General features: G+C 44.1%; 1 protein-coding gene across 23 annotated transcripts in view; it reads right to left on the reverse strand.

The window, feature by feature from the left end:
- Positions 1 to 17,495, reverse strand: part of LOC105835899 (CUGBP Elav-like family member 4) — a 569,131-nt gene that overhangs the window by 197,775 nt on the left and 353,861 nt on the right. Inside the window, exon 1 of one of the 23 annotated variants that reach the window (XM_036289658.1) lies at positions 346 to 364. The exons of the other annotated variants lie outside the window; for them this stretch is intronic. The gene's annotated coding sequence lies outside the window, so the exon portion shown is untranslated. Of the gene's footprint in view, positions 1 to 345; positions 365 to 17,495 lie in introns of those variants that run through there. 23 annotated transcript variants of the gene reach the window in all.

Below are 17,495 nucleotides of genomic sequence, written 5' to 3' on the forward strand. Positions count from 1 at the left end.
ACTCCACTGCCGTAAACAGAATGAAAAATATCGCGAGTTACGTTATACGCGGCGTTCGCTAAACTTTTAAACTTTTCCCGTATCTTTAAAAGAGTTTGTCCGTACAACACGATTATATATACATGTATACACGCGTATATACTTCACGAGACAGTTTATTAGCTTATTATTAAGCTTGAAACTCAAACATCATAATTTCTATTTCCATCCCGAAGGATCATTGCGATCACGAATTACGAGATTTATAAGATGAGCGCGTGTAGGGTTTTTCTTTTGGGATTCGGCGAAAAAAAAAGAGGATTCTCTAAACAACCGACATCGGCACTATTTTTATATTGCTCTTACCCATCGCTTTCAGGTACCGTAAATATGAAGTAGCTTCGAGACATATGACTGGAAAACTCACCTGGAAAGAAAAAAGAGCAAAATATTATCGACTAGAAAAGTGGACCAATACTATATGTATATTGCATCTAATGCCATTAGAGTATACGTATTGAGGCCGCGCATTCGTACATTAATAATGCAGCAGCAGTGAAAGTCACTATGAATTAATGACTGATAGACGTATTGCCCCGCAAAATGTTACTGACAGCATCGATATGCAGATTAAACTTTCATTTACCGTAACGCCTGTGCCTTTGCGCGGCAGCGGCGTAAATTCGATGCCGGTCGACTGACATGCTCGGGTTCGTTAAAGCAATCGCAGGCACCTCTGTTTCCCGATTCAGCGAGTATCGCGAGTGACACCGCATCGCGGTATTATTTCGAGGAAGAGTTACGACGGCCGTGAGTCCTTGTGTTTAGACCGTTGACCCCCGCAGCGCTCGCGACCGTGAGCAGTGCGTGACGTCACGGCGATTAGTTTCTTCCACGACGCGAGCGAGGTGGGACGCGCGGCACCCTCCTCCTCCTCCGCTCTTCGATTTGTCGTGCGAACGCGGACGAAGTGTCGAACGTGTCGCGACAAGCGTCCGGACACTCGCGGGGATACAAGTGCGTGTATTTCTTCGTTCGGGACGCACGTAGCGAGGGATACGACGCGTCTACGAGACGCCCGGCGTCCTTCGTGAATGTTCGATTCGTCCGAAATGTGTTGTTAAAGCGCGAGGAGGTGTCGAAAGTGTCTGGGGATCGCAGGTACCCTCTGTTTCTCGATTCAGTGCGTATCGTGAGTAACGCAGCGTCGCGGAATTACTTCGTAGAGAGGTTACAACGTTCGCGAGTCCGTGCGCTTAGATCGGTGACCCCCGTGGCGTTTGGCCAGTGCGTGACGTCACAGTGAGTTAGTTCCTTCTTCGACGCGAGCGATGCGGTACGCGGGGGGGCTCTCTCCTCCTCGTTCGCCCTTCGATTCGTCGTACGAACGCGGACGAAGTGTCGGACGTGTCGCGACAAGTGTCCGGGTGTTCACGGAGATACGAGTGCGTGTGTTTCTTCGTACGGGACGCACGTAGCGAGGGATATACGACGCATCTACGACGCTCGCCGTCCTTCGCCAATGTTTGACTCGTCCGAAAGGCGTTGTAGCAGTGCGAGGAGGCGCCCAAAGTGTCTGGGGATCGCAAGCACCTCCGTTCCTCGATTCAGCACGTATGGTGAGTAACACAGTATTATACGAAATTATCTCGAGGAAGAATTACAACGGTCCCGAGTCCCTGCGCTTAGATCGGTGACCCCCGTGGCGCTCGCCCAGTGCGTGACGTCACGGCGAATTGCTTCCTTCCGCGACGCGTGCGAGACGAGACGCGATATTCTCCTCCTCTTGTTTTTCCTCCTCTCTTCACCCTTTGATTCGTCGTACGGGCGCCAACGAGCAATCGGACGTGTTGCAATGTCGCGCGCGATAAATTTAGCCGCGAGTATCTCCGATAAATGGAATTCTCTCTGAGATTAATGTTCGATTAACATTACCGCAACACAGCGGATTTCTTTGGCGGCGGAGTTAAGATAGCCGGGGAAGTGTGAAACGCGGGTGCGTGCGCCGCGACGAGAATTTTGCTCGACAAACAACCCACGCTCGACGAAGATTGCTCGCCGCGATCGACCAATGATTAAAGCGCGCGTCACTCGCGAGGAACGGAAATTCAAAGCCGAAAATATGGCACGCCAGCACGAACATGCTGTAGAAGATTGACGCTAATCCCGCACGTTTTGCCAAAAGCTCGTCTTCCACGTTGGGCTTAGCGAGAGGAAGGGGGCACGTGTACGTGGAGTATCCTCTAAGTATTAATTTAATCAAGCGTATTCAGGAAATCAAAATTGAGGATCCTAAGATCGAAATTGTGATAGTTTATTAATAATATTAAATTAATTACAGTTTTTTAAGTTATATATGATTCAAGTTAGCTCACAATATTGTGTATCGTAACTCAAATCAATTAAATATGTATGTACCGACGATCTGTTACTTATTATCAATTTTTATAACTAAAGGAATCGATTTTAATTGCTAACTTTATCTTTTGACTCCTTATGTATAGATAAAGGTGCCATATTGCAAAATCACGTAACATATTGGCAAATTAATTATTAATACGTTATTTATAAATTTTAACGTGTTACGTAAAATTATGTTATTTTTTCTTTTGATAAAGATTTTGATAAAGAAATTGATCAATTTACTTAAAAAGAATTATTTAATCTAATTTTAAATTTTAAATTTTAAATAGATTTGAATAATAAAGTTTTTATTTTATAGTTAAAAAATTATGAATAAACTATAACTTATTATTACATTTTTTCAAAAAAATTTGAAACGTGAGAGCGAATTTGTGGATTGTAATGAACAAAAGAAAAAAGGGAAACAAAAAGTCGCTATGTTTAACAATCTTTTATTTTATTTTTTATTTTATTGCAAACCACACAATTTTATAATAACATTATTTAATACCTCTTTGATCAAAATAATGTAAATTTTAATTTGACATTCTCCAAACGAGTGATAATTTTATATTTTATAATGGTCCATTTATCAACATCAATTTGAATTGCTAGGAACCAAAATATTCGGCATTTACCCAACGTTAAATATTTTATAACGGTGGTAATTTGATTCGCGGTATTTGTTTGTTTTCTTTGCGCGTATAGCTACATTGTGTATGCGTAAGGTTGCCATTCGTCCTCTTTCTCTCGGACACTGTCCTTTTTTTTAGGGCATTCGGAGACGTCCGGGGGAATTTTTGAAAGCGTTAAAAATTTGTCCGGGACAATTATGTGCGTCCGGGGTTTTAAATAATACTTTATTTCCTTTACCGTGTTTTTTTCATGGTATCACTTATTGAGCGGCTGAGTAACAATTAAATATAATAAAATTAAAATACTTAATAGACTTACAAGAGTATACCCTTGAGGCGAAGACAAAAGTTTTCTGGTTTTTTCTAATTTTGTTATATTATTTTTAATTTTAGTCATTACATTGTTTATCGCGTTATTGGTACATGTATTCTGTCACTTTGCTTACTTGGGTGTTTTTATTTCTGGTTATGTCCGCGTAACTGAATTCTGAGTTTATTAATGATTTATTTGATCAGATTTTCTCTTTTGTCTTGATTTTTTTGTGTTATTGGCGTTAGTGTTTATGTTCTTAATTCTTAATATTGATAACATTGATTAATTTGATTATTGATTGGCAGTTTTTTTTAATACAATAAGATATAAATTACAGATTGTTTAAACAAAACGGCGAAATTGTTTTCAAATTGAGTAAAAACTATTTATTGTTTTTTATTTTTTCATAAAATTAAAAAAAATTGTTTTTTTAAGAATATAACATATATTGATAAAGTTATTTGGGAAATTTTAATATTATAAAATTTACGAGGTTATAACTTAGATAAAGGGTAAAATTTAAGAAAGGAGAAAAAAAACGAGACAAGGACTGGCATTTTTAAGAACGTAAAGCTTTTATTAAAGTTCTTTCATGGTGTTCTCATCTCATGGACTAAAAGGAGAGCATTTCTTATGTATGCCATACATACGTATATGCATATAGAATTTTAATAAAATTGTTTCAATCTATTAATTATATATTAATTATGAAAAAATATTTTTACTTGAGAGATAAAAATTGATCTGTAAACCAAATTAAATACCCAAGTATGAAAACTATACGATATTTTTTGTAACATTCAGTCACACCAATGATTTGAAAATTTACGTCTGCTACATATTTGTATCAACATTCACGATTTTCAATTTCCGGAATTATACGACAGTGGTAATATAAAACGATTAAATAAAATCGTTCGGAAATGCTGCAAATTAATCCTTCGAAGTGCTCGGATAAAGTCTTGAGAGCGGGCACTATTTATCTCTACTCCGTTTATGCGTATTTGTTACTCGCATGCACACTGTAACGTCCCATCTCCGCTATTAATCCCTATCGGATCGGTCTCCAGCCGTATCGTATAGGATATCCCAGCACGGGAAGAGGGAGGGAAGGCGAATCGAGTGAGCGGGGAACTCAGGGAAGTAGTGAGTTTAATGTCCGTCCCGACCCACCGCGAATTACCTCGCGGAGATTTATTAAAACCGTAAAGCAGAAGAAACGATTTCGCCCGAGCGTGTCTGTATGCTGGGTGTTCGCAGTGAAAGCAATGGGAGAAACGGAAAGCGCATGGGGTAGGAGGGAGGAGGACGGACGTACGGGGACGCGGAGTGCAGAGAGGTTGCGCGTCTGTGCCTGACGTTAGTGACCATGGGGCATTTTCTTGGTCAAGCTCGCCCGGTTCACGTTGGATTAGTTCCCGTTTCCTAACTCGGGGCGATGCGCCCGGCCAATTAAAGCGCCGTTAACCTTTTCTCTGCAGCGCTGTGTTGTATGTACCCGGCTTGATTCTCTTATCCGCAGAAACGGACTGCCCGCTCCGTAAAAGAACCATATAATACGAAGGAGAGAAGTCCGGTCCGCCAGCTTCTGAGACTGTCGAACCGAAGGATTACGCCCTCCGCTTTCTTCTTCCTCCGTCTCTCTCTTCCCAGTCCACGCCGCGCGAGATATACACTCCTCTCGTTAAGCTCGGCTTCGATATTTATTTTTAAGTAGATCAGGGAGAGAACAAAAGATAATTTTAAAGCCGCCTTCCTTCGCGATTTTTTCTTAATAAACAGAACTTTCCGTAACGATCGCCAATATAACGTACAGGCAGCTACTTAATTGAGAACAAGTTGCTTAATTGAGAACGCTCTACTCCTTGTGCTAACTACAAAAACGGTATTTTACAGCTTATCATAAACAATAAGAAGTTCTCCAGTTAATACAAAGTCTCATTTTATACTTTTACTTTACTCGCGATGCTTTTATTTAAAAAAAAAATCCATTATTGTTTCATTAATGTTTGGTCTTTGTTTAATCTCACTGACTTTTCAATGCGAATCAATGCAATTTTCACTAACAAAAAGGAAACACGGCTAAAACGGGAAAATATTTCTATTGGATATGAGATTGATGTTCGCCCGACGAAACGCAAGTTTCGCTCCGATCGGCGGAGCAAATTTAGCGTAGTCGCAGTTACGCGGAGATATTCAGTCACGCGACAATTTTTTTTCCCTCCCCCACCCCGAGAACATCGATATATCTGTGCCGGTGTGTACTTTGCTCTTTCTCTCCGGCGCCCCGCGCTTTCCACACGCGAAAGTCACGAGTAAAGTAAAGCGGCGCTTGGCTGCCGGCCAAGCTCCGGATCTCCAGCCTCTCGCGTCGGCGAGGCGGATCCCGTGCGTTCTCGCTGCGCGCGGCGTTACGAGCCATTGCACACGCCGAATCGTCTCTAGTGCCCGGTGCACGGAGCCAAGTCCGGCCCACCTATATATATATATATATATATATATGTACCTATCTACCCCTAATGTCTCGACATTACCCAGCGTGCGCGCGCGGAAGAAAAAGCGGTTGCACGGACGATAATTATCGGAGATCTCTCCGGTCTCCCCCTTGTGCGTTTGGCGGAAACAGCAAGGCTGATTACCGCAACGCGGTCGGGAAGGCTATTTTCTCCTCCCGCGCGAGGCGCCTCGCGCACGAACGGACACCATGGGAACCTAGTTGTTTACAATAACGAGGACAATTTTCGGCGAGCGCTCGGAGGCTGGAGATTATTGCACTCCGGGTGTGTATCTTATTTTTTCTCACATGCAAGATCCCGGGGAGAACATTGTTATACGAGGAGGCATCCCGGCGTACGTTTGCGCGTACGAGAGCGGCAGCTTACCGTTCCCTCGGGTGTCCCGTCTTACCGAGTGAGTACAATAAATACGGGCTGTTTTAAATCTACATCCTGCGAAGGGTAGTAAATTGCGAAATAATTACGCACACCGCGCGCTCGCTCGCTTCGGAAGGGTTGGTTAGGTAGCGAGGTGGGTTAAGGCAGAGAGGGATGTACGCGGGAAATGTACTTCATGGTATTCAAGGGTACTGCAACGATTCGCTTTCCCTCGGGAGAGATGGTGTTTCATACGGCGGAAAAAAAAAAGAACGCGAATCCACGTAACGTGTTGCGCCGGCCGCGAGGAGGAACTGTGTATTTACGTATTCGAGGAATGCATTCGCATCGTTTTCGTTCGTAATTGCTCGTATCAAAACGTTTCGCGTGCAAAAGCTGCGGGACCGAAAGGAAGATTAAACGCTTTGAAGCAAATGAAATTGTTTCATGTTTTGCCAATTTCAATTTTAGTCAATCATTTTTTTCTTCTTACGTCCAACATAAATATAACTTATAAGAAACTTTAAGAGCTAGAACTGTTTACGGCATTCCCGGGCTTCCTTCGGCCGGGTATTAGAAGATTCGAAGACCAAAGCCGACCGATAGATACCGGGGTCTTACTGTGGGTACGACGAGTAACATGGCGGACCATTGTCTCACTTCCTCTCCGGTAGCCTCCTGTACCTCCGGTAATATCGCATTATGTCCTCGCGACTAATGGAGATGCTAATTCCGTCTCCGCAACGACGGCTTCCTTGGGAAGCGGCAAGAAGGTTGATGGCGCGGAGAGCGAGAGAGAGAGAGAGGGAGAGGGAGGAAGGAAGAGGAGAGAGCGGTGGTGTGGCTCTTCCATCTCCGAGTCACCTCAATCTCCCGCAATCGTGCGGAATATCATGAATGCCGGAGTGTATCTCGATGAATGGCTGCAGTCGGAAGGGTGGTATTGCCGGTTAGGGGTGACGGTAGGGGGAGGAAGAATGGGCCATTCAGCGGATTGATTGATTTACTTCCTCGCCGCCCAACCGTCGTCATGGCGCAAAACGAAAATGTTACGTTGTATCGTCTCGAGTCTTGGCGACTCACTTCGAGAACAATGCGGTCGCCCTTCGCGAAATGAGAAAACGTACGAGCGTACATCGATCGCGTAATTCCGCAACGTTTCCCGCAGAAGCGAGAGCCATCGACGATTTCGATTTCGATCCTTGCATATTTTATTATATTACGCTCCAGCACGTTTCGCAGAATGATTGTATTTACGTTAACTAAAAAATTGAATTTTTTGCCGAAAAATATGGGCGTGTTATTTACAGACCGTGTGACATATTGCGTAGTTGCGCACACAGCGCGTTATTGCCCGGCTTCGTTATACCGATCGAAAGTCCGCCGGGCAAATTTCATGCGGACCGCGCAATCAAATCCGGCCGGTATAACGAGAACACGTCTTTCTCTCCCTCGATCCCTTCTGCGGCAAGGGTTCGGAACGTGCAACTGCCCAAGATACGTATACGACATCCCCTCCGATTGATCGTAATCTTTTAACGCTTCGTGCTGCGACAATCAGGCTTCCGATTATCATTACGAAAATAGAATTCCGCAAAAACTTATTAGCTTAATTCCCCCTTATCACGAATCCGCCATGAAGATCTTTGCGTTTCCGGCTGTGATTAGCTCGCTCTGATCAAGTCTAACAACGCTGAGATTGAGCCGTAGGCAAGATTGCGTGGCGTCCCTCCATGTAATATTCAACAAGGTGAATCTAAGCAAGCATCGCGTGCATTCGTAACACCAACGGCCTTAAATGTCCCACACGACTTTGTCCCCTCCGTCTTCCCTCTCCTCCCGCCGCTTCCCCCTGTCCACTACTCTCCGGTTGCCATTCGCCATTTCGCTTCTTCGTCCCCAGCCACCGGTTCGGCCATATAACCACTTCCGTCTGCAGCTTACCTTTCGTGTCCTTCTACCCTGGTCCTTATTCCTTCAATCTCGCATTATCCCGCAAATAGCGCTCGCCTCCTCGAACATCCCGAAAGTCCAGCTGTCCTCGCTTCTCAGCTAGCCAGACGTATTGCGATCGATATTCGTCCTTGCCATTTCTCTCGCATTTCTTACGAGTCTACGACTTTCATGCTCCGCAAATCGATGGTCACGTAACTTGAAAATATATGTTTTTTTTTAACACCCAAACTGTACAATCATTAAAAAATAAAACCGATCCATTCGAATTAAATTGTAAGAACGTAATAAATCAGTCACGAGACACTTATTATTAATCTGCGCATTGCGAGGAGTGCTTTTAGCCAATTGAGAACGATCGATAAACACTAAGCGAGTTTGGGAATTCTTTCCCTCTCGTCTGCTTCTTTTCCGTCCTGCTGCTTCGAGTCTTCCTCTAGAAAGCATCGAGAATTCAGTGCCTTGCAGTGCCTGCGGCGGCGACGGCGGCGGCGGCGGGCGCCGGCGCCTTAAATTAATGATCTTGAAAGCCTAAAGCGTCGGTAGACACTGCGGAACAGGAGAATGCACTCAAGGGGTGACCGCTAGCTTCTAAGTCTCTTAGACCACGGGTGGCTCTCGCTAGCCCCGCATAAACCCTTGGCTCCGTCCAAATGTTAGTAAACTAAATATCTTATTAACCCCTTAAGCTGCCACGAGTTAAGCCTCGTGTTACGCTTCATAACTTTTTGCGGTGGTTTAACGCCCTTATGGGACTAATTCGATCCGTTCCTTTGTGTGTAAGTTAAACGATGGAAAGATGGATGTAACGCGATTATGCGAAAATCGATTAAAGTTGAGCTCACTTGACTCGAACTGCATTTCAGTTGACAATCATCAGCGTTTACCTATATCTTTATAGGGGTGAGGTTGACGTACGGGAAAAACAATTCTGGATTCACGATCCAATCTCCAATTGGGCGTATTTTCTTAAATATCTAACTCAAATGGCTTTATTAAAAAAAGCGCGGAAACCTGAGGATTCCCCGTGATAATCTCGCCCCGTTCGCGAGCTCGAATTTTCGCGATTGCCTGAGCAGAAGCAGCCGGGGCAAGTTAAACCGGAACTTTCGGTCCGCTGCCGCGAAACGACGTGGAATGTACATTAAGCAGTAGTACTTAAAACATAACCGACTATTTCATTAGCGCCTTGTCTCTGTACCGACGCCTTCTCACTCGAGCGAGCACTTAAACTGCGCTTTTCTCTCCTTCTCGCTGTCTTCCCTCCCTTCTTCTCTCTCTTTCTCTCTCTCTCTCTCTCTCTCTCTCTCTCTCTCTCTCTCTCTCTCTGTCCATCTTTTTCCGACTTTTCCCTCTTCCACTCGGACTTTCGCTTTACCTCTGGCCTCTTTTCCCTGCAGGTCGGATTCTTCTTCCGACTCCCAGCGAACCGGACAAGTCTACCATTTTCTGCATACGTAAACGGCACTGCACTCTAGTTAACTTCGCTAAGTACCGGTTTTTACTCTCATCGTTCGCCCAGACTCTTGGAAAGAGTTTCAACGCAGACTTTCTTCCTTTCATTCCCGCAAATTTTCGATATCCATTCCGCCTTATAAAAATTCTAATATAAAAATGTTTTCTACATTTTCTTTCTCAATCTTCGAAAAATATCATTATATAAGTTTATATAAATTTAATTTTTTTGTGTTTTTTCAAATATCTTACAAACAAGATTGCTAATTACGTTGTGATAAAGTTGCATAAACAGATTAAACACTGTAATTACGTAAATTGCAGTAAGAACTTTCGTCATTATTCGTTGACTATTAGATGTATTTTTCTCTGAAAGGCCAATTGAACAGCAAAAAATCTAGCTATATTAGTTAACCGGCCACATTAAAAAATCAGTCTGATATTTTCAGAGCCTGATATTTTAACCAACGATAAAAAAATTTTCCGTTGTGTAATATCGTAGAGAAAACAATGGAGTTTTAAAGATGATTAATTAACTAGGTGCAATTAACGTGAAAAAAAAACAGAACAGTTAATGTTGCTAAACGCAGGAATAAACGCATGCAACTATCTCGCGTTAACGCTTCTTCGCATATTCAGTACGTTCATTACAAATGCACATAGTGCAGATGTCGTTAATTTGTAATACGCGTCGTAGGACGTAAAAAAAAAAGAAGGAAACGCGAGGGTTGCTAAAGGACTGCAAGAGTTGTGCATTAAACGCGGGTGTGACGAAAGGTACAGGTCTCCTCCTCGCGAGCGCGGTAACGCGGGCGCACAATCGATACTTTTTCATTATGACTACCCGAGGCAATTACTCCGCGTCATGGTAAAAGTGAGGTACCTAAATGTAATTAGTTGTCGTCGGCAGGGTGCTTACCTAGATGGTCCGCGCCATTGTATACGTGGTGCAATTACAATTTAATTTTGTTTCCCCGGTCCGTTATAAACGAGTGTGCTTCATGGGCAGCTTCCTGCGTCGAGACGAAACTCGGGCTAACTTTCAGCGACCGTTCTAACTAGACGCTTCGTTCGAGCCGCCGCTCTCTCGCCCACCCTCGGTGCCCCGCCAGTTCCCTTTGATTCACACGCTAATTAATTATATTTCAATAAAGCCCTACGCAATTTTCGCGTCGCAATATCACGTTGCCGGTAATGCCCCTCGCGGTAACGCGCCTCGCGTTTTCATATGTGCGATACAATAACGCGGCTCGTTATTCTCAGATTCGTAATGGGTAGAAGAGGGAAAGGGAGGCGTATCTTTCGACGCCGATTTCAAACGGCACGGACAAAAAGAAAAAAGAATTTAACGAACCGATTAATCCCCAATAGCTCGCGCTCGCAACGACAAAGCGACATTAACGTTTATCGTTATTACCGGCACGGCCGTAAGTCACGGCGAAAGACCGCGGGCACTCTTTTATTGCGAGAAACGAGCGCGGTTTAAAGGTGGTACGGAGAAAATGGGCCGGTACGACACATACACAGAAGCAGGACAAGAGCTGGGGATGGATGCTGGCGATGGCGGAAAGGATAGAGAATAAGGGTCGGGCGAAGGAAGGGTAGAATGGGGAGGGGGAGGGTGGTGCCGCCACACAGCACGAGCCAGTAAGGTCCGAAGTCTTGAAAAGCCGCGCTAAAATTCTTCCCCGAGAAAAATTGTTTTCCGATATTGGATTCGCATTGGCCGCGCGCGTGCTACGCGCTTTGCGGCAGTGCATCTCAAATGAGTTGGAGAGAAAGAGAGAAAAAGGGAGAGAGAGAGAGAGAGCCGAGTGTGACGACGCGACGAGCGACCGGCGACCGCGGCGCGAACGGAAATTGTCGCATCAGTCCCGGGTGGTCCCGTACCCGGCTCTTTTTTACACAGGAAAAATTGCCTACGATCGCATTGCACATTGTAATTACTTCCGATACGATTGCACGCGTGATTACTAGGTATGGACACAGTTTGGAGCACAATTTGCCGCTGGCAATTTAGCGCGCGGCTAGTTTGTTTATCGGCTCTCTGATGATACGTTTCGCCGTTACCGAAGTCGCACAATTGCGAATGATTTTCCGTATCGGATTATCAGGCAAACCGTTGAGGGACGTAAATTCGTGCTGAATAAAAATTCGTTTTTCTATCGGACGACAGAATAGCTCGAAATGATTCCCCTCTACCACGTGCTCCGCGCGAGACTCATTTTGTATTAATAAGATACACGCGCAGAACGACTCTTACTGTCAGAACTAAGGAACCGTTGAACTTTTCGAGTGATATTTACACGGGCCGCCGGGATGAGGCCAGCTATGAATATTCAGGGCAAACTGCTGTTAAACTAGGCAATGAATGAGTCGGTTAGTCCCGAGCCAGACTCTCACTACTGAGCGAGAGAGCAATAAACGATGAAAACAGGAGAAAGAGAGAAAGTTCTAAGCGTGCCATTCGAATTATACGACGACCATGACATAATATAACACGCAAATCTTTTATATTTGCAAGATCAAAGATGCTAAATTTTTCAAATAATTATATTTTCAAAATATACATATAATTTATGAATTACAATTTCTAAAGATTATCTCTAAATAATTTAAATATACGTTGCATTTTTTATAGTTTTGTTTATTTTTAAATTATTTTTTAAATGATTAATACTTCTTGAAAATTCAAACATATTGTTTTCACGTACTGAGATTTCCGAAATTAAAAATCTGGATTGGTGTTTTCGCAGATTTAATTAAGAGATTATGTAAAATTATTGCACGCATAATTAATATTTGATATCTAACGATTCGATGGAATGCATATAACTGACACGCTGCATGCAATATTGATTAGTAGTTAAGTAGTTAGGGTCGAACAGAAACGACCATTCTTGCAGCACAAGTTTATAAGTTACGAGGTCCGAATTATAGCACTTCTCGCGCAAATACGACTATTCAAACTACCTAACATACCTGTTATTTCGATATGAAAAATGCAATACTCCGAAGAAATTGTATTCTCAAAATAAGAGAATAATATTTTCAAGTCTATATCACTTAATCAATGAGAATATATTCTTTCTGGAATACTCCTGGAAATTAAGAATATATTCTATTTAACGAACTTCTGGAAAATTACATTCTTTTGACTGTATATTGCGTACGTATGTAACTTAATCGTCTAATTGTAAGACCTAATCGTTTCAAATAACATATACATGTTAAAGATCAGTATTTATCATTTTTATTAGTTTGGTTTTTTTTATATTTAACCTTCGAAAAGCATTCTAATAAGGTTTAATATTTTAAAATTACATTTTCTTCCATATTTGTAAAAAAAATCTATCTTAGCCATACTCTTGCCATACTATTCATTCTGACAATTTCGTCTTAATTTTGGTTTTATCGCAGCAACTACTGTAGTTGCCCACTCGTTTGTTTCGACAGATTCGATAATTCTTTCTTTGACTAAGTGGTCTAACTTTTTTTCAATTTTTTTCTTTTAGGGCAAAAGGAACCGAGCGGGCAAGCATGTAAATCGGCTTTGCTCCCTCCTTCAACTATAATTTAACGCAACCTTTTGTGAATAAATCTGGCCCGAAAAATTTTTATGCGACTGTAGTATTTTTTGCATTTTCTTATTTTTGTTTTTGCTTGTTTTGATCGAATTTAATTTCAAATTATGTAGTGGCCACAAATTTAAGGCATTTAACCACGGCCATCCTATTATTGGTGGACTCTAGCGGTTAAACTCAGACTGACTTTACTGATACAACTGAGATTCCATTTGTCTCTAGCGCTATTGGCCTTTCTTCCCTCCTCCCTCCAAATAACCGCGTCTTGTTCACATACATTACACTTTCTGAAATTAAGAAAATAACTTTTTAGTGCCTATTTTAGAGGAGACTACTGTAAAATATGAAACAAATTCTTAATTTGAGAATGCAATTCTTTCGATGCAAAGATAGAAGTACTAAATTAATTTATAATTATCAAATTGTATCGTATTGTATCGATATAACAAAATTTATTTGACAGCGTGATATATCTCGGCGAAACTACATACGCGATCAGTTAGTTGAAGTACTAACACGACCTTTGAGTCGAAGAACCGCTTATAAGGAGCGTTAAAAGGAGAAGTCGTGGTCGAGTGTACTCTCGGATAGCCTTAAAGGGGCCAACTGTTGCAATAGCCGTGCAAAAAGTCGACCGCGGGCGTGCCGCTGGCTTTCGAAGTCTCAGGCTCCCGGCCAGGCGGACTGCCTGCCCAAGCAGACGGGGATGCTTAAACTTTGTCGACAACCTACAATACCTTCGCCATCCGTCTGAGCATACGTCTTGCATAATTTATATCGCGACGCACGCGTCTCGCGGAGCGCCGGAAGAAATACGTACTACGGCGCGATACTTCACGTGCGAAGCACGCATCCCTCTCCACCGCGCTACTTTAATACGTAATCATTTCGCATTCGCGTTATGGAAAACTCTCGTATGGATAAAAATACGATAGAGCGAAACTCTAACACGGCGACGCTGACGTAACGATAAACCGCAGCAGCGCGGAGAAGACGCGCACGTTGTACGCGTGGAAATTTATTTTCGAACACGCAAAGCTCTCCTGCACAAATAAATTCAGCTGTAACACATTTAGTGGTCGTTCTTTCACAGAAATCTCGAGATGTACCTGTAGCCCCTGTACGCGGAAAAGGGGACGGCCAGAGAGACGCGTACAACGCGTGCGATCCCAGCAAACGCCATATTTTCTTTATTGGCGTTACGTCTAGCCGCCCATTTCAGACTCGTAAGAACCCGGAATATTCCTTATTCCGCCGGTAAATCCCACTCTTTGCTCGGAACGAGTTTCCGCGCGCACTGGATATCATAGCCCCTACTTTCACAGACCCTGCACTTTCCTCCCCCCCCCCCTAGCGCCCCACGCGATAACGGCAGCGGTTGCATTTACGAGCGCGAGGGGTTGGGGAACGCCGACTCCGTTTCTTTCTTTCGAGGCGAGATCGCGACTTCGAGAGGGACGAGCAACGCCAGGGAAGACTGATTCGAAGAATCTTTTTTTTTCCTCGGTGCTCATCATGTAACTACGGTTATTATCTCGAAGAAACCATTTCGTTACAGCGTGGATCTGTTCTACGCGGGCTACACACAAAAGCTTCATATCTACAACGTACCTTTTTCTCGTGGGAGCGCTATGCCAAGATGACCACCAACCTTTATATTTATTTGGCTGTGTTTGAGGGTAATCTCCCTTCCGTCCTCCCCCCTCTTCCCGCCCTTAAAGTCGCTCTCCCTCGCCAGCTTGGCCAGCGCGTAGGGAGAAATCGCGATCACGTTTGGTGTTGCGGTCACGTTCGCGTATTTCGGAGTACGTGATGTTTGCGGGATGTCCACGATCATTAAGCTCCCAGCTGCGCGCGATCAGCAAGCGTCGGGGTCCGGAAATTTCATTATACGTGCGGAAATACCAAATTTATCGGGCATCGAATATCGCGCGTGGGATTTTTCCGCGCGGGATAACAAAAAGCGATTTCGACTGGAAAAAAAAAAGAAGGTACAGTCATTTATCTCCAAGATCGTATCGGAGAACGGGTGGACTCTAACATTATCGAGGCTCCCTTTAATCCCATTTAGGATTTACGAGTTTTACGGGATCTCATTATGGATGCAACTAATTGCCAGTGGGATAAAGTCTTCTTTCATGGGTCGTATAACTGATTCGAGAGACCACGAGAGACGTAGGAGATGCCCGGCGAACCTCAGGATTCTCCATCGCGCTCCGTCCCAGCCTACGCCTACGGCTTACGGCGTAAATGCGACCTAACACCCGCGGCTTTTTGCCCTTTTTCATTCCTCAAGTAATTGTTACGCGCTTCGTTAATAAGGGAAAAACCCCCCGGGGAATAATCGAAGAAGTGAAACGTCACGTGACAATCCACTTAAATTTGCGGTAAAATCTAGATTGCGGGATTTTAGCAGTAACGCGGTTAAAAAAAGCGCACGAGAAAGTTACGTTGAAGTATATCGTTCTTCAGTGGCGAGCGAAATTTGTCGCCGTGTTTCGCCCGAGATCCCACTCATTTTCCGAGCTAAAAACGGAAGTTTAATTTGTGCCTCGCCGACGACGTACGTCGCGCGATGAAGTCAGCATTGGAGTCTCGATGCGTGACGCGGATGCGAATATGCATTCGCGAAAGGGGGATAACCGTGGTATTCGTGTTTCGTAGCCGCCCTCCTCCCCCGGGAGCCCTGTTTCTCCCTGCGGTATTTCCGCACTCGGATTTCTGGCGCAACAGTAAATTCCTCACTTTGAGAATATGAAATTTCCCGCGTTTACGTTCGCACGTACGTACGGGCGGCCGACGGGGGGGGGGGGGGGCTCTTCTCGTACGAAGGTCTCCATCCGAGAGATACAAGTCGGATAAGACTGGCGGAACAATATTTTCCTAGCGGGCACTTTGCCAGAAGCTTGCGGCTAGGGTGAAGATTAGCGCAACCTTGGTAACGACCTTATAAAACACCGAGCTCAGCCGGCGTACGCCGAAAATATTGCCTCGCAAATTGAAAGGTACGGCGGAGGCGTGCTCCAGCTTCTGCTCCTCTGTTCCTCTCCTTCTGTCTCTCCCTCTCTCTCTCTTTCGTGTGTATCCCCCTCTTCTCTCCTCGATGCGCGTGTTCGCCTTGTCTCGAGGAGAACAGATTTGCCCCCGAAAACGCGTCGCGGGAAGTTTAGCTCCAAGATTTCGCTGAATAGTTCGTTCGCGAACAAAAAGTCTCCGTAAAGTTTCGCAAGGATCAATGGGCGTGACTGTTTTCTCGATCGTATAATGTGAGAAAGTAATAAGTTTATTCACGTATCTGATTCTGTACTGCTAAGACAATCGACAGTTCAATTTTCAGTTTTTTTTCTTTCAACGGTTATACAACAGTTATACAACAAATATTTTCTCGATGACAATCTTAAAACAAGATTGATTCCATTGCATTTTTATAAAAAAAAAAAAAAAGGTTAATTGGAATAATTAGCTAAAAACACTTTTACTGTGAATTGTATAATTTCGGACGAATGTCGCGCGTAGTGGAATCTAATTACGCCGAGAAGAATGCGCTTATTTTCCTAAAAAGATAAGACCGCCGCTCAGTTCAGTAATAATAATCGGTATTGAGGTCGGTGAAGAGGTCGATAAGTAGCAAAGTAATGCGTCTTATAGGTACGTCACGAGCGATTTCGCGCTATGTTCGCACAGTTCTATGACCGAAATTAATTAACGTAGAGGCGAAGCGTACCGGTGACGTTTCTGTGATTTAATTTCCGCCGTTGTCCGCGTCGTAGAATAATCGAGTAAAGGTACAAAGGAGCGTCTTACGGAAAAGTGAAAAAAATCCCAGCGAAGGGAGAGAAAAATTGGGAAAGGGTGATTTTTAAGGGGCTGTTTGTAAACGCCTCGGGATCGAAGTTATGTTTTTCTCGGCGCGAGAGTCTCTCAAAACGCTCGTAGGGCACGTCTCGGATTTTGCGAGCGTCGTAGAACGATTCAACGGCGGTGGGATGAAGGGGCGGACGGGAGGGAGAGGAAAAGGGCAGGGCGGCGATGATATTTCCGATTCAGCCTCCATTAACGGAACGTGACGATAAAGCTGCAACTGTTATTATCGCCGTCGTTTACGGTGCTCGATGGCCCCGAGTGTGCGGGCTCGGTCGTATATCCGATATACTATATCGGCATTCACCTTTGCCCTTCTCCCCCGTTTCTCTCTTTCTCGTCGCCGCTCGTCGTTTTTATTTTCCCCCTTGTCTCGGCTCGGCCGCAGATCCAGAGCCACGGCGAAAACATTTTTGCCGTTCCTCGAATCGCTCCGGAG

Source organism: Monomorium pharaonis, chromosome 7 (assembly GCF_013373865.1).
Source record: "Monomorium pharaonis isolate MP-MQ-018 chromosome 7, ASM1337386v2, whole genome shotgun sequence".
NCBI lineage: Eukaryota > Metazoa > Arthropoda > Insecta > Hymenoptera > Formicidae > Monomorium > Monomorium pharaonis.